The sequence below is a fragment of the Lampris incognitus genome, chromosome 12, assembly GCF_029633865.1.
Source record: "Lampris incognitus isolate fLamInc1 chromosome 12, fLamInc1.hap2, whole genome shotgun sequence".
Lineage (NCBI taxonomy): Eukaryota > Metazoa > Chordata > Actinopteri > Lampriformes > Lampridae > Lampris > Lampris incognitus.
Window position 1 is genome coordinate 21,630,342 of NC_079222.1, and position 19,135 is coordinate 21,649,476.

Sequence of the window (19,135 nt, forward strand, 5' to 3'; positions counted from 1 at the left end):
ACTTAGATAAATATTCAAACTTCAACTGATATGGGGCTCTACAAATAAAACTGACCTGACTAGACTTGATAAGTCTCTGGTTTTGCTTGAGGATCACAGTAGGCTCTGCCTGCAGACTTCCGCTGTGACGATACCTTGGTGGGGGCTCCATTCTCAGCACAGCATCGCTGTTAGGACAAGGAATTAAATCATACAGTGCTCAACTCGCAGGACGGCTCTGCTGTCAGGACAGGAAATTGTGTCTGTTATACCCTGTTGCTAATATTGATTGTATCGTGCTATGATTTTTGTTAACCTGTTGACCATATGGATTTGATTTGTAATAATTACAGAGAGCAAGGCTCCACTCCCAGAGCAGCTCCACTGTCGGGATAAGAAATCATATCAGCTCCAGTGTGAGGACAGGAAATTGTGTCTGTAACGCTCTTCTGCTAATATTGGTTGTATTTTTAACGAATTTGTTAACGTGTTAATTATACGGATCTGGTTAATAACAAAATACTGTAAGAAAACATCTGTGAATATTTATTTATACACGTAAGTGTTATAATGTGTGAAGTTATAAAGTATGAGGTCTTCTACTTTAAATGCCAATGACACGTAGTGTATGTTCAGCAAAATGTACTGCAGTAGTATTTTCTGCAGTACTAGTTTTACTTTACTCTGCTGCATTTTTCTCCATGTGCTCTGGCTTGTGCATGTAAATAGTTTTGTAGTTACAATGTAAACATGTCTGTAATCGGTGAGTGATATATGTTAAGTAGACCTAAACTACTCAGCAAAATAGCCGCTCATTTGTGATGCATTTCAGGTCAAAAACTCAATGAATACACTAAAACTAGAACTGTCATTTAAAGTGCTGATATTCTGGTCAAGTATGCAGCAAGTTAACATTAAAAACCAAGAGTTATGATGTAAATAGACTGCACTTACAAAAAGAATGGGCTATGAAATGAAGTCTGCACACTTGGGATAATCACCATTAAATTAACAGAGAAAGAACCCCGATTATTGCATAAGCACCAAACACTACGTAGCCTGCCCACTTTGGGAAACTTTTACAATCCAGTCCCATTTTTTTTGGAGAAAAAAACAAATCATTAGAAAACACTTATTACAGCATTAGTAGAATGTAATTACTAATGCGGGTTCTCTCAGCACCTTTTTTATCGCATTGTCTGAAAATATGTTAACCACATTTTATAGACCACTCACTATGTTATGAATTATTTTGAGAAAAGTCAAGACATTATCATTCGTGGACACAGAAGGACTGTAATCCCCTGAAGTCACGAAGGCACCTCGTCATTTTCTAGCAGTGATGCAATTGCATGTAATTTCAAATGTACGAAAATCAAACATGTTTTGTTTAAAACTTTTATAATCAGCACGCAACACATCGACCTGATAACATGCCAGTTAATATGATTAATTGCGGTTACATGGGTCACATATTGTAAATAATTTGGCAGATGCCTTGCAGCACGCTACGTAACTGTAAGGTTAGGGTTGAGTTCAGGATTAAATAATGCTCTGCATCTAGTTATTTATTAAATGGAGAGTGCATGAGTAATATGACATGTGTTATGTTAGTTAATGTATAGTAGTTACACGGGTTTTGACAGCTTTGCTTTGGTTCCGAGGGAGGGTTCCCGGTGGGATGGCTTTTAGTAAGGGACGCGCGAGCGAGAGAGAGCAGGCGTATAGTGGTTCTTTGAGATAATGAGACGGAAACAGTTCATTTTATTATCGGGGGCGCGCTTCAGCATGCCAGCTCCCTCATGCCTCTGGGTGCACGCGCTACCGATGGCCTCACGGTCTCATCGTCCCACTTCTGGCACCGATGTAGCGAATTCAGGGGACAGTCGGGGAACCGCCGCAACCGGGACACGAACCCGGATCTCGCGCACCACGGACGACTACGCTAACCAGTCGACTAAAGGGTCCGACCCATTAGCCAAGGGCTAGCGAGTCTAGTCATGCGTGGTTATTGCAATATTTTACTAGCGGATCTTGAACGCTTCAATATGGCAGCCACGCAGACGCATAGCAGCGACGTACAGCAGCGGCCAGTGAGTTATGGCTGGCTGTCCCCGTTACGTATGACGAAAACACATTAGCAAGCCTTCCCAGAACCCTCTGAGATTGCATTGCAGTGTCTAGACTTAAAAAAAAATAAAATTAAAGATAAAATAAAATGCCCAACCATGAAAGTATATCAGAACGAACTGGGCGATTTTCAACCAGAATGAAATGACCCCAGAGGGGAGGTACTCCACGTAACACAACTTGATGCTGATTGGACTAATGTATTCAGATGCAGGACAAACTGTTTGGAACCATCCCAGCTCGCATAACACTGTGATAACATGTGATTCTCCCTTTTTCCTTCGGTAGTCTGATTGCCCTAAGGAACAAACCGCCCTTGGAACAGAATGGCACTTCTACTGGATTTAACATTTAGCTATGCTAACTGAAGCCAATCACTCAACACGCTCATGTCATTCCAAGAAGTGTGCCAATGATCAGGGTAAAATCTGTTCCAACCCTTCTTACCAAACCAAGAAAATTAACATGATATTTAATAACATTTTCATTGGGAGTGACGAAGAAGGACAGGAATAGGAACGATAGTATTAGAGGGACCGCTCAGGTTGGACGGTTTGGAGACAAAGCAAGAGAGACAAGATTGAGATGGTTTGGACATGTGTGGAGGAGAGATGCTGGGTATATTGGGAGAAGGATGCTGAATATGGAGCTGCCAGGGAAGAGGAAAAGAGGAAGGCCAAAGAGGAGGTTTATGGATGTGGTGAGGGAGGACATGCAGGTGGCTGGTGTGACAGAGGAAGATTCAGAAGACAGGAAGAAATGAAAACGGATGATCCGCTGTGGCGACCCCTAACGGGAGCAGCCGAAAGTAGAAGTAGTAGTTAATTTCTATAACATTTTTTTTAACAATGATTTGAAGAGTTCTGCATGACCAGAAAAAACTGCTAAAGTCATGTGATATCCTGTCCTGTGAGTGGGTCTTTCCTGAGAGTGGAAAGTGTCCTAACCGTCAACTTCCGCAGGCAGACTACTCTTGACGATCATGACATTTATATCAATCAACAGTTGTAACTGCCACTATACAACTTTATGACATTTGTCTTGATGACGATTCTGAGAAACATTTTCTTGCAAATGACACGTCTTCCAGTGGCAATTATTACCATAGTTACACAATGAAACTTGTGGGAAATACACGTCTGATTGACAATAGCCTCCTGATTGAAGCTTTATTGATTAAGGGTAGATGGCCCATTGGTGAATCTTAATCAGAAATGTCTTCAGTGCAGTAAACACATAGGGGTTGTTGGGATACCAACATGTCACTCTTGTTAACTAGCTAGACCAGTTGCTGTGTGTGACTGAGCTCACTAAAGGATTATTGTACACACACTTGAGCAGCTAAACTACGAGGTGACTAAAGGTGCAATCATTGGTTTATAGGCAGTAAAAAAGAGACGGCACAGAGCTCTCTGAGTGGAGGGTGGGGGTGAGGCACACTGAAAATGCTTGTTGATCTCTTTAGCTCAATAATTATCATTACATAAATTGGGTTTCAAGGCAAAAAAAGAGTCTCACTAATACCAGCAGTGCTCGATCAATGGTGAAAAACTCCGATTAGGAGAATGATAATCACGTTATCAAATAAAGCATCCTGACAGGCATTCCCCACAATCCTTCACACATATTAACATGCTGATAGGCTGTTGAGTCAGTGAGACAACATCTGCCTCTGCCATGAATATACTGTGGATATTAATTTCCTCATCTTTTTTGAGGGGTGGAGAGCTATAGAGGGAGGGGTTTATAACAAACCATGGCACTCTTGGCACCATCACCCATGGCGCCAGTTAATGACTGAGAGGCCTGCACATCTGCCAGGCCCCCAGATGCCTTCCCCAAGCATTTGATCAGGAAATATTTATAATCCACTGTGTCAGACCACAGAGGCACATTAAGCCCAGTTCCATTCCATTCCAGATGCCGCATCATCAAACGACTGGCAAAGCCACAGCAGCTCTCCTCACAATCAGTCTGTCCATTCATCTCACCTACCCAGAGGAGGATGCCAAGGGCTCAAGCAGAAGTTGCCAATTTTAGATCACATCAAATTTCACATCTGAAAGATTTTGTGAGACACCGTGCTCCTTAATTTTTGCTAGTTAACGTGAAAATATTGGGGGGGGGGTGTGCGCGTGTGTGTAGACAGACAATCACTTTACATATCTATAAATAGCTCAAAATAACCCCTAATGCCAAATTAGTACATGCTGCAAAATAGCTCAACATGATGCCCATTTTACACGGCAAGGGGTTTCTATTTTATCAAGCTGTTTTATATTACTTTTTGGGGGAGGGGGTAAATTAAAAAAAAAACACGGAAGTACGGTCTTAGCAAAACTTTTGCTAAGTTACCTACAACAATATGGTTGTCTTGCCAACCTAGATGGTACCACGACTGTGAAAAAACAACACCACTACTATAAAAAACAAAAAACAAAACAAAACATAGATGTCATGAGCCTGTTACAATTACTCAGAAATGTTATGTTGTTTGCCACCAAACGCATTACACAAGCCCTATAAGGATTAGGCACATGGGAAATAAACATGTTGGGAACTCTTGTTCTTGCACAGTCCGATATTTGGCATAAAATCATTAATATTCTCACCAGACTTTCTTGATTACTTATTTTTAATTGTTATGTTTATAAATGTGTTTGCAAAAACAGCCAAGGGCCGTGACTAATTCTGTTGACAAATTGTAATTGCACACAGTCCACAGAAGAGCATCACAATGGTGGAGGATAAAGGCTTGTCTGCAAAGAAAGCTTGTTGTTTTGTATTCATGCTCTTGGTCTGGACAAGGACCCTGACAGCCCAGGTCAGACCAGGACATGTAATTAAGAGTCATGGGATCTCCAAAGTGGGCCCCTAATGGGCACATAGTGACTGTGACTAGCAAGTAAGGCTACCAAGATTGAATGTGGTGTAATGGATGACCTGTCAGTCTACATTTACACAGGATATTCGTCATTATGTAAAAGAATGTTTATGTCAGGCTCAACTTTGAATTGACATTGGTAATTTTGCTTAAAACCACTGAAATAAGACAGCGTAGTAAAAAAAACAACAATATATGATAAATGTAGCTTTATTATTAAATATTAACTTCAAAAAGCATTATTTATTTCAATTCATTTCTAATACATTTATGTAATGGATATACATAATTACATAATAATTAGATACATGAGCCCCAACCCAACCAAAAAAATTAAAAAAATAATTAAAGAAATAAAAACAAACAAACACACACATAAACACACCCTTCATGAGAATATTTTTCACTCGCTTTATTTATTTATTTATTTATTTATTTATTTATGTATTGATTGATTGATTGATTCTTTTTTTGTCTTTTACATTAGATCATCACCAGTGTTAAATTAGTTTTGCCAAACTTTCTCGCCAAGTGGTTATTGCATGTAGAAATGTGAAATATTTTAACAATGCAAATATGGATTATATGTCACTGCAATGAAACAAGTTCCCAAAGTTGTTTTTTTTTTATTATTGTTCACATTAGTTGCGTTATATTGTATTGTGCAGCACAACTTACATTGACAAGATGATCTCACAAAAATATGGGAAATGACCACGACCGCTTAACACTCACATTACGTGGTGGTGGCACCTAATGTGTTAAAATTATGTGCCACCACCACGGAAACAATAGAGCCTTAGTTACAATTGTTTGTTGTCTGAAAGCACTGAATTGTGTGTGACGTAACTCATTTTGATGTAATGAGGTTAGGGTTGGGGTTAGGGTTAGGATTAGGGTTTTTAGAGAGCAAAATCATAACTGAGGCTCTATAATAAATCAGTCAAATGACAATAAAAATAACAATAAAATAAAATGTTGTTAACTAGAAAATATTAAACACCGCTCATTGCATGATAATTGACTTTCCATTGGCATTGTTTCCGTGGTGGTGGCACATAATGTTAACACATTACGTGCCACCACCACGTAATGCGAGTGTTAGGAGATCGTGGTCATTTCATGCATTTCTGTGAGATCAGGTCGTGCATTGAATTTGAGCTATACACTATAGTGGGAATTGTGTTTGAAATCTATAGTAGCTGAATTAACTTAAGAGTGAGTGAGAAGGGGTAGGGGAAAAATAAGTGTATACTTCATCCTACTCCTTTTCTAACATGTAACAAATAATCTGCATACGGAGATTTGTTCGCTGAGTTTGATGTGTGGATTTGTTGATCACTTCAGATTATTGGCAATGGCTTATATGCATGTTATATCCTGCTTATTTACATATTCGAAATCAATCATTCATCCATTCATTCATTAAAGTAATTGCCTGGACCACTTAACATTGGAAATTGAGAAAGACATAAAACAATGCTTTAGTCAGAAATATGATCATCTGTTATAAAATACTGACAATGATGCCTAATATGACTGTTTTCATGTGAACAGCTCATCTGTGATTTGAAATCTAGCTAAATGATATTTGACCCGGTCGGTACGTCACTTCCTCTGAGCCGTTTCCCGCTGTCTGCTCGTGGCAGTCTCGCGGTTGCGGGGAGGAATGTTCCAACTGTCTTCTTCACCACAGTGCACGCGCACCACCCTCGGCAGTCGTGCGCAGGCGCAGCGTGTCGTATCTATCTTATTGATGAAGTCGAATGTTTTCCTATATCGCAGCAGACGCAATCAAATTCGTCTTCACTACATAAAACTATGTTACATAGGGTCAGATTGGGTTACTCAACTCTTCCAAATGAAATAAACGCCACGTAGTCTGCGAAAAAGCAATGTTGCCAGGCAACGATTGTTTGAGAAGTACACTCACTGGGCACTTTATTAGGTACACCTTGCTAGTACCGGGTTGGACCCCCTTTTGCCTTCAGAACTGCCTTAATCCTTCGTGGCATAGATTCAACAAGGTACTGGAAACATTCCTCAGAGAGTTTGGTCCATATTGACATGATAGCATCACGCAGTTGCTGCAGGTTTGTCGGCTGCACATCCATGATGTGAATCTCCCGGTCCACCACATCCCAAAGATGCTCTATTGGATTGAGATCTGGTGACTGTGGAGGCCATTTGAGTACAGTGAACTCATTGTCATGTTCAAGAAACCAGTCTGAGATGATTCGAACTTTATGACATGGCGTGTTATCCTGCTGGAAGTAGCCATCAGAAGATGGGAACACTGTGGTCATAAAGGGATGGACATTGTAATGTCCGTAGACGCCTTGTCTTACTGACATAAGAACAATTCAAGAACGAGCCGACTTCGTAGGTTCTTAACTGTGTAGCTTTTACTAGCGTTCATCCGACATACAACCTTCATAACATGCGCTTCTCACTTCCTGTATACGTCACACGCACTGCACGTACACCCGTGAGTAGGTCAAGTTAAACACGTGACCTTTCATTCATTACATCTCCCCCTCTAAGATGATTTTCTAACCTGTATATCACCCCCCTTTTCACAAAAAAAATAAAAAATCCCCCACAGTACACAAGTCCATACGCCTCACAAATCCAGCCGGATTGCAGGCTTGCTCACCCTGCCAGAGCGAGTAACATATGGTGTGGAAGTTGGCCTTTCTGCTGCTCGGGACTCATCCATGTTTCCATTCTCCCCTGGAGTGACATGGTCAGGATCCCTGCTGACAAAGGTGAGTGTTTTAGGTGTGGCCAACAGGTGGCGCCTGTTCCTTCTGTAATGTTCACCTTGAGCTGTCTCCACTATGTAGGATCTGGGATTGGAGCTCTGACTGTGAACAACTGCTGGCATTGTCCATGTTTTCTGTCCATCAGGTTTGGTGAGTACTGCTTCACCCGAGTTCAGTGGGCGCAGTGTCCGCACGCCGTTCCTGCGGTTGTAGTAGAAAGCCTGCCTCGATTTGGCTGCGGCGTCAGTGGTTTTGATCAGTTCCTCTTTAGGCCAGGCCGGTTTCAGGTTATGCTGCAATGTGGGTAAGGTGGTTCTGAGTCTCCTACCCATGAGCAATTCCGCTGGACTGGCTCCAGTGGAAGAAGAGGGTGTAGCTCTGTATGTCAACAGGGCGAGGAGAGGGTCTTCCTGCCTTAATATGCTTTTGGCTATCTGAACAGCCCTCTCTGCCTGTCCATTACTCTGGGGGTAGTGTGGGCTTGAAGTCACATGGATGAAATCATAATCCTCACTGAACCTCCTCATCTCTTCTGAAACTAGCTGTGGCCCATTATCACTAACTACAATTTCAGGGATACCAAAACGTGCAAATGTAGCCTTCAGCCTAGCTACAACCTGACTGCTAGTAGTTGTTGGTAGATTTAGGATCTCCAAAAACCTGGAATAATAGTCAGACACTATCAAGTAGTTTTGCTTTTTGTACTCACACAGGTCTATGCCAACTTTCTGCCATGGTCTGGATGGGAGCTCACTTGACATTAAAGGCTCTTTTCTCTGTGTGTTCTTGTGTTCTCTGCAGAATTGACATTGCTGTATCTTTGTTGTAATGTGCTCTGTCATTTTGGGCCACCACACTGACTGGCTAGCTCTCTCTCTGCACTTAACTATCCCCTGGTGCCCGTCGTGTATTCTGTCTAAGATCACCTCCCTCATCTCTGTGGGAATGACGATACGACTGCCTCTGATGACTAAACCATCTACCTCAGATAACTCCCCTCTCACCTGATAAAAGTCTCTGACTGTCTCCGGCACTTTATCGACATACTCAGGCCAGCCGTGTCTGATGAAGCCCAACACTGTCTGGAGCTGCAGATCCCCATCCGTGCTCTGTTTTATCTCCTGCATCCTTTGAGGTGTGGCAGGTACCTGGCACACGATGGCATCAATGTGCGCTGCAACATCATCATGAGAAGCACCATCTCCGTAGCACTGCTCTGGGCCTCTGGAGAGTGCATCAGCCACAGCTAAAGTTTTGCCTGGTGCGTATTCAGCCACTGCATTGAAACGTATCAGCCTCATTAACAGTCTCTGGCACCTAATGGGCACATTATCCAAGTCTTTGCTGTTCATGAGAGGCACTAGTGGTTTATGATCGGTGACAAGTCTGAAATTGTCAAGCCCAAACAGGTACTTCTCGAACCTTTCACATGCCCAGACGCTGGCTAAGCACTCTTTCTCGATCTGTGCGTACCTTGTCTCTGCGTCACTCAGCCGTCGGGAGCAGTAGGCCACGGGCTTCCAGTGTTCCCCGTGCTGCTGGAGCAGAACGCCCCCCAGCCCGTAGCTGCTGGCATCTGCTGACACCACCGTAGCCTTAGTGACGTCATAAAAGGTGAGTACCGGGGCGGTGGCGAGTGCTGCTTTAAGGTCTTGGAATGCTGTGTTCTGTGCAGGTCCCCACAGCCACTCTGTCGTTGCTTTAAGCAGTCCATAAAGCGGCTGACCTACAGTGGACAGCTCTGGGACATATTTTGCCAAATAGTTCACCATCCCGAGGAACCTCTTGAGTTCCGTCACGTTCTGGGGCTGAGGAAAGTTCTCTATTCCGGCCACTTTGTCCGGGTCAGGTCTGATGCCTGCCTCGTTGATGATATGACCAAGGAAGCGGACTTGTTCCTGTTTGAACTTGCATTTCGCTTGGTTCAGTTTGAGACCTGCTGTTTCAATGACCCCCAGCGCTTCTGCTAGGCGCCGGTCATGGATTTCCTCAGTCTCTCCATGTATAAGGATGTCATCCATGTACACCTCTGTGCCCTCTAGCCCGGTCAGAGTTTCCGCCATCTTTCTCTGGAAAATCTCTGGAGCACTCGTTATACCAAATGGAAGGCGGCAGAAAGCATACCTCCCAAATGGGGTGATGAAAGTGGTGAGCCCCCTGCTGTCTTCATGCAAGGGGATCTGGTAAAACCCACTTGCTGCATCCAACGTTGTGAAGAACTTTGACCCTGCGAGCCTTGGCATTATTTCCTCCATAGTGGGCAGCACGTATTTCTCACGTTTCACCGCTCGATTCAGCCTCCTGAGGTCAGCGCAGCAGCGAACCTCTTTCTTGTTCGGTTTCAGCACCGGCACCATAGCGGCGCACCATTCTGTGGGCTGAGTCACTTTTTCAATAATGCCCTCATTTTCCATGCGCTGCAGTTCTTTCTTAACCAGTGGTACAAGTGGCAGCGGTATCCGTCTGGCTGTATGCACCGCGTATGGCTGGGCACCCTCCACCAGAGCTATTTTCACTGGGTCTGTTTTCAGCAGTCCACTTGAACCGAAAACTCCACTGACCTCATTCATCCGCTTCACTAGACCCATCTCCACTGCCTCTGGACGACTCAGCAGACAGCTGCCTCTCCCCTTGATCACATACACTGGAAAGGAGTATTGTTTCTCCTTGTAGTTGGTTGTGGCTTGAAACTGTCCTATGCAGCTGATGTTTCCACCTGGGCTTATGAAGCATGTGTCAGGAGGTCCCAGTTTTATGTTTGGCTTCAGCTTTTTAAATGTCCCTTGGTTGATAACAGTAGCGTCAGCCCCCGTGTCAATTTTAAAGGTTATTGGTACATCACTTATTGTTAAACTAACAGTCCAATCTTCCTGACTGCTCTCTTTGCCAACTTCTCCCAGAAAGTACAGCTGTTTAACCTCTTCAGTGACTTCTCTCACCGCTTTAGAGTGACATGCACGCTCCCAATGTCCCTTTTTATGACACTTGTTGCACTTACTGTTCGTTGCAGGACACTTCCGCTCATCGGTGTGCTGCGTCTTGCCGCACCTCCCGCATTCATCTACTTTGTTGGTTGCCGGACTGCCGCCACCATGACGCTGTCCGCCCTTTTTGTTTTGGCGTTCGTCCCGCCATCGGACAACATTGACGTTAGCCAGCAGGGCCTCTGGTTGGTTAGCTTGGAGGCTGAGCTGCTTTGTTATTGCCTCCGCCTGGCGCACTTGTTCAATGACTTTCACCAGAGTAAGGTCCGCTGTGAGCTGGAACTGACGGGAGAGCACCTTATCTTTTATGCCCACTACCAGACGATCTCTGATATGTTCATCCCTCTTGTCCCCAAACTCGCAGTGTTCAGACAACTCATACAATGTCCGGATGTACATCTCCGCTGTCTCTCCTGGCTGCTGGCTACGTTGATAGAAGCACGCCCTCTCATGTATGATGTTACGGCGGGGAATAAAGTAGTCGTCGAACCTTTTCAGTACGATATCATAGTCCACTTTATCACCCTCCGCCGCGAAGTCAAACGAGCTGAATATCTTTTCAGCCTCGCTGCCCATTGCATAAATCAGCGAACTCACTTGAATCTCCCCGTCGTCTTTATCCAGCTTTGTCGCGAGCCTGAAGCGCGAAAACCGTTGTCTCCACTCCGGCCATTCAACGGGGCAGTCAAACTTGAATTTACTCGGCGGATTAAACTTCGGCATGACCGCTCGTGTTCAGATACACAGACTATTCTGACACCATGTAATGTCCGTAGACGCCTTGTCTTACTGACATAAGAACAATTCAAGAACGAGCCGACTTCGTAGGTTCTTAACTGTGTAGCTTTTACTAGCGTTCATCCGACATACAACCTTCATAACATGCGCTTCTCACTTCCTGTATACGTCACACGCACTGCACGTACACCCGTGAGTAGGTCAAGTTAAACACGTGACCTTTCATTCATTACAGACATGGTCAGCAACAATACTCAGGTAGGCTGTGGCGTTGACACGATGCTCAATTGGTACTAAGGGGCCCAAAGTGTGCCAAGAAAATGTCCCCCACACCATTGCACCACCACCACCAGCCTGAACCGTTGATACAAGGCAGGATGGATCCATGCTTTCATGTTGTTGACGCCAAATTCTGACTCTACCATCTGAATGTCGCAGCAGAAATCGAGACTCATCAGACCAGGCAACGTTTTTCCAATCTTCTATTGTCCAATTTTGGTGAGCCTGTGCGAATTGTAGCCTCGGTTTCCTGTTCTTAGCTGACAGGAGTGGCACCCGGTGTGATCTTCTGCTGCTGTAGCCCATCTGCCTCAAGGTTCGACGTGTTGTGCGTTCAGAGATGCTCTTCTGCATACCTCGGTTGTAATGAGTGGTTATTTGAGTTACTGTTGCCTTTCTATCAGCTCGAACCAGTCGGGCCATTCTCCTCTGACCTCTGGCATCAACAAGGCATTTTCGCCCACAGAACTGCCGCTCACTGGATATTTTCTCTTTTCCGGACCATTCTCTGTAAACCCTAGAGATGGTTGTGTGTGAAAATCCCAGTAGATCAGCAGTTTCTGAAATACTCAGACCAGCCCGTCTGGCACCAACAACCATGCCACGTTTAAAGTCACTTAAATCACCTTTCTTCCCCATTCTGATGCTCGGTTTGAACTGCAGCAGATCGTCTTGACCATGTCTACATGCCTAAATGCATTGAGTTGCTGCCATGTGATTGGCTGATTAGAAATTTGCGTTAACGAGCAGTTGGACAGGTGTGCCTAATAAAGTGGCCGGTGAGTGTAGTATTGCCATGGCAATGCCGCCAATACTGACATATAGTAATTCAGGAACTCTAAACTATGGTAGGGTGCCTCTTATTTATCACTAAAGCAGGTTGTTAAATCAACATGAATGGTTTGAAGGGAAATTTGATCTTTTATCAAATAAATTATTTGTTTATGCCATCTCACCCGTAGTTCGGTTTTGCAGTGACAGGGGACGGATGAGTTGCACATTGGCAGTCCAGGGTGAGACTCCGTGTTCTTTATAAAGGAAGGGTCAGCAAGGCTGTTGCTCTGCTTTTGTCTGTGTGTGATGCTGAATAAATTGCATCGGCAAAACAAAAGGGTATCTTCCTGTGTTGTGATTCCAGCCAGCCAGATTCTCCTGGTATACTTCAGCTGCTTTATTTATCTGTCCTCTTGAATTTTATAGTACCCTATACCAGCAGCAGATTGTCCTTTTATATTTCCCTGTTCTGTTCTGTAGTTATCTATGACAGACATAAAGCAAACCATCAAGTTTATGTTTTGCAACTTTTGTTCTTTCATCAGTACTTAGAATTCAATTTCTTCCCCTACATACAAATATATATTTTTAATGAATTCACACTTCCACTGTTCTACCACAAATACTCAAGGAAAACTATGGGAAGCCAGGTAGTCTAAGCAGTCATTATAAAAAAAATTACAAAAAAAACAGCCATCAGACAAGCATGACACTATTAGAATAACTATTCCCTCAGTTATTATGGTCCATTACCGCCCCCTAGTGGTGTAACATGAGTGAGAATGCATTTGACGAGTTTTTTCTCCCACTTTATCAGGACAGAGCCAAACACGAGCACCGTAGCCCCACCAGGTAGCTCTTGTGCAGAAAGTTGGGATAGTCTAACGATTTTGATTAAAGTAGAAAACTAGCCGGGATAAAGGAGAAGAGAAAAGCGCTATATAAATGCAATGTATACATCCATCACTCCATCATTGGGAGCTGAAAGAGATTATACAACAGCTATGAAGCCATCGACCCGTCCAAACGGCGTGTGTATCGAACATTCCGGCCTTCTTCTTCTTTTTTTCTTTTTTTTTCTGAGACTGTACTACAGACAGAACTGTGCTGCTCGAGTCACCGTCATCCCACTGAGTCCCGGTGTCCATCTCCATCATCATCATCTTCTCACCACTCACTGGATCTTTACCGCCTAATCCCCACTACTCATCAGATTCACTTTTCTTCATCGTCTCCATCCCCGTGGGGGCCAGGATGGACACGTATCCTTGCTGACGGTGGTGGTAGAAATTTGAGTGCGCTCAACAAAAAAAAAAAAAAAACCCAAAAAAAACTCATGACACATGAAACAGGGTTGCACAAAAAAACGTAAGGACTGATTTCAGACTGTTTCATTCCAAGATCTCTTTTTATTTTATGTCATTTATTTTGTTTTTGTTATTGTTGTACTTGTTGGGCCTTTACATTTAAAAATTGTGTTTGAAGTACATTGAGTTTGAACCTAATTTGGTTGCCATGTTGAATCATTTAGTTAGACATATTAGGCGTTCTATGAAAATTGACTATAAATTAGTCAATAATAGGGATTTTGTATCATTTCATGTTGTTATCAGTCCTGGTTGCGGGTGCAAATTTGTTTCATAACCAAGAGGTCTACGAGTTCAATAATGCCTCTAACAAACTGCAAGGTGTAGTACTGTAAATTAAATAATATATGCAAGGTTATTGATCTAACTGAAAGGGAATTAGGCAACAAAAATGAACAATAATACACTACAGTTAAACATGAAGGTGTTTAGTTGTTGGTGTGAGTTACTCAGGGAAGGATTAAGTAATGTAATTGTGTACTTCACTGCTTCATAGTACACCAGTCTCCTCTTAGAACCGAGACACACTTAGACATACCTGCAAACTCAGTGGCAGCGCTTAATGTGTAAAGCAGGAGTTGCCGCAACAGAAAGGGTGCTGTTCCAGCGGGTCAGGGGGAGAGGAGAAGTTACGGACCGCATTAAAAATGCACTGCCTGGAGCACATTGGACAACACCTAGCCCTAGATGCTAGCCGTTGAAACTAAACAAAACTGTCATCACAAACAAAGCATTATTTATTCACATATTGCATTCACAACAATAACTCAAAATTAGGGGGGGGGGTAGGAATAGCTGTTTACTCTCTCTGTCTCTCTCTCTGTCTCTCTCTCTTTCTCTCTCTCTCTCTCTGTCGTTGACTGTCTCTTGACTTCTGTTATTTTATTTCATTTTAATATTTCCTTGTCATTTACAACCACAAAAGCCAGCAGGCTAAGAAACCAAACTAAGTGCCACGTTCTGTCTATCTTATCTGTCTGTTGATCTCCTCTGCTCTCTTTCAGTAGCGCCGCACCTACACACGCACCCCCTAATTTAGTCATACTCATGTCACCACTTCACAGCACAAATGTCCATGCTTAGTTGTGGGTCTTCCAGTAATCACATGTCAAAATATTTGAAGATTTAATTTGCTGGTCATGTCTGCTAGCAGGTGTCACTGCGCTAGCAGCACTGCTAGCAATGCTTTTGCTAACTGCGCTCCTATTATCGCCACCCTGTCGACCTGCAGGAACTGACTGACCTACTGGTTTGAAGAAATTTAACAAATGTGATTGTCTTTTGACAATTTACCAGCTCCCTCCTTGTTGTATCCCAATTCAAACCGCAGTATCTCACATTGTAGCGAATTCGGGGGGGGGGGGCAACCACAGGAACTGCCGCGGCAGGGACGCGAACCCTATCGCCCGCACCGCGGGAAACATCGCTGACCGCTCGACTAAAGGGTCAGACCCGTCGGCCAGCAGCCAACTTATCCATACACGTTACACTACCGTCCTCCTTCTGGAAGCATATCAGCTCCTTCACGCCTCTGGGCGCGTACGCTTCCGATGGCCTTACGGTCTCACCAGCCCACTTCTGACACCAATGTAGCGAGTTCGGGAGGCAACCACAGGAACTGCCGCGGGACGCGAACCCGTATCGCCCGCACCGCGGGAGACATCGCTGACCGCTCGACCAAAGGGTCAGACCCATCAGCCAGCGGCCACCGTTTCTACTTATCCATGCACGTTACATCATATGATGGGCACAAAACTCACGCGCTTCAGGCGTCACTGAGTGACCTGATGCCTCTCTCTTTGTGTTGAACCGGATGTAAAAGCATTCAAAATAGGCAAACAAGCGATTTATGAGTAATTTAAATGGGAAATTAAAGAATTACACAGCGGATAACATTTAATAAACGACATTTATTTGCTGCATTTGATAGTGACATAGGAGGCGCCAGATACAATCAAATAGATGTACTTCCCAATCTGGGAGGTCCAGAAACCTGTTCCGGCAGGATCCAGCACAAATTAAGCCCTTCACTGTGTATTATTATTACTGCCTTTTCCTTCTGTTTTGTTCTTATTTATTACTATTGTTGCTGCAGTGTTGAGGAGCCGAAACACAATAATTGTACTCTTTTGTACTTGTATAATGAGACGTGACAAATAAAGACTCTTGTATCTTGAATCTTGAATCTCAGCGACACACATGCCAAGTGGGTTACAGTAGCGAGCCAGCTAGGAGATATTGGTGTAGGCTATCTGAAAGCAGTTCCTCCCCTTTTGATTATTTCCACTATATGCTGTAAGTAGTCTTACACAAACACTGATAAGACATGTTTTGTTTCCCCGTTTTTCTCCCCAACTGTACCCAGCTAATTACCCCACTCTTCCGAGCTGTCCCGGTCCCTATTCCACCCCCTCTGTCGATCCGAGGAGGGCTGCAGACTACCACATTTCTCCTCCGATACATGTGGAGTCGCCAGCCGCTTCTTTTCACCTGACAGTGAGGAGTTTCGCCAGGGGGACATAGCATGTGGGAGGATCACGCTACCCCCCCTCACACTTTCCCCTGAACAGGTGCCCCGACCGATCAGAGGAGGCGCTAGTACAGCGACCAGGACACATACCCACATCCCACTTCCCGCCCTCAGACGCGGCCAACTGTGTCTGTTGGGACGACTGACCAAGCCGGAAGTAACACGTGGATTCAAACCAGAGATCCCCGTGTTGGTAGGCAACGGAATAGCCCGCTATGCCACACGGATGCCCATGATAAAACACATTTTTAAATATAGCTTTAATAAATGTGGAACAGAACAAAAAAAAATCTTTGTAACAGATATGATCTTCATAGACAGAATTGCCTTTATGTAACTGACATTGATGAGTCGTACTCAGTAAAACAAATCACAGACTTCTTTGAAGTTAATGGATAAATTGCAAAAGTTTTTTAAGATCTCAAACCAGCCAGGCCAAACGTACAGGGACAGCTCTAATAGAGTATGCTTCAGACAGAGCAATTCCTAAACTAGATCCTGCAACTGTGGGTAACTGACCAAGCCCTATGCTAATGTGACATGGTATGTGGGGGCCATTTGAGAAATATGTCACGACAAGCTAGGCACATAATTAGCACAAATATACTTAAGTGGACTGCAAGCTCTACATGGAAATAGTAAAGCAGTTTTGTTTATGTTTTTTATGTGCTTCAGAGTGAGCTCCAACTCTTCCAGTCCAACATATACCTCCTCCAAAGAGAAGTGAGGCTCACTCGCCCACTAGGCAGCCTAGCCTAATCCCTTATCCTGAAAACCAAACTAATGCTAGTCAGTGTGGTACTATGGGGTCCACACATGCATGATGTATGAACAAGTCCAAGAGAAGTCATTATGAAATTCCATAGACAAGACTAGCTTATACCTCCCATGATGCTCCTTCTTCAGGCATATCCAGCAACCCACCATGTATTAATGAGAGCATGTTTAACTCTCCACACATCCAAAAAGAGGTGGCTGAGCACGAGCTACAGTCAAAGCAGAATTCAAACACTCTCCGGTAGGCTTTCTAAGCCATATGGCAGAGTTGATTACGATTCCTGGTGTACACAAGTTGAGCTCCTCCTTTGTGACTCCTCACTATTTGAAAATCCAAAGGTCTGGGGGATTTTGGAGAGTTTACTTAGCCCTTCAGCTGACATTGTTAAGTCTCTCGGCACTAGTGAACCCCTCAGTTCACACTTTGAAAAACTTGAAGCTGCATTTGGGGTGGTAGAAGATGTCAAGGAACTGTTTGCAACATTTTTGAGCTTACCTCTATAGGCTTCAGGTTTTACTTACTAAGGTCATTTCTAGTGGGGCAGTTGCAGCCACAGACTCAGACAAACACCTACCCTGACAGTTCTGTAGAGGTTGCTGGGATTAAAGCTTGATTGCAGCTCTTCAACGTGAGCACCAAAGGAGTAGCCCACCATCATTCCCTGAGCTGCTCCTTTTGCTGAGGGCAGAGGAACAATGATGCTCTGCAAATTTTGAAAGAACGAGAAAACATTTAGGAAATACAAAAGCTGCTTCACGCACCCACTCAATCTTTAGCATGCCTACATATGATCACGACCTTGATGTTGTTGTTCCCAAGAAATAAAACAACATAGGAAAAAAGTGTGTAGTTATGCATGCTCAATAATCCAGGTAAGAAAATCAAAGAAAATTGAATCAGTTCATCAGAACACATTGTGTTCAGATGAACATAACATCCTTTGACACAGAAAAAAAAGAGTTTGCTGAGCTAAAACAACAATTAACATAATTGACGCAGAAACAAAAATGTGACACAAAATAAACTGACTCGAGCAGCAGCCTCATAAGAAACAAAAAAACAGTGCAAATGTTGACTGTCTCATTGCTAGCACAATAAAACCCTGACCCGCCCTTAAAACTGGTCAGGGTTTTACCAAATTCATGGTTCTGCTTCTAATGTGGCCAGGATGGTCACATAGCAGCAAACTGTGATAATGAAGCAAACTATGCTATTGTCTGCAAGAAGAACCCAGAACTCAAGAGTCAGGCGTGAGAAATATCAAATGAAACAGGAATCTTCCAAGCAGACTTTAAACTTCTAGCAGCTCCTGCTGTGAGGCAACTGGGAGTTGATAACAAAGATCTGACAAGTCCCATGATAATGGCACAGAGCTCAAGTGAGAAATATGTACCCTCAATTTTCAATGAGTGCAAAATATAAATTAAAGTGTTGCTATGCTACAGGGTCATAGAGGTATCCTGCAACGTGCAGGGGATTAACCACTTAGACAGCCCCTATCTGCTCTCGACCCTCAGGCCATTGAGTTCACTCCTCAAGTCCCAAATATCCTGACAAAGGAGGTGCAATCTGACCTTCCAGTCAACTTGCTTCAGTCAGCCATTGAGATAGGTCATTTTATCAGACATTCCTGCACCTGACATGCCAACCCCCATTCACAACCTGAATAGCAGACACATTACAGTTACATATAAAGGTATTCGGATGTTGGTGTGAGTTATTCAGGGGACGATTAAGTTATGTCGTTGTCTACTTCACTGCTTTATTTTATGCCAGTCTCCTCTTAGAACATGGCCACTTAGATATACCTGCAAACTCAGCAACACATGTGCCAAGTGGGTTACATATGCAAAGCAGACCTGATGTTCCCAGTGTTGAAAAAGATGTCAAAACAACACAGTATGCGGGTGAATATCAAATGCTGCAT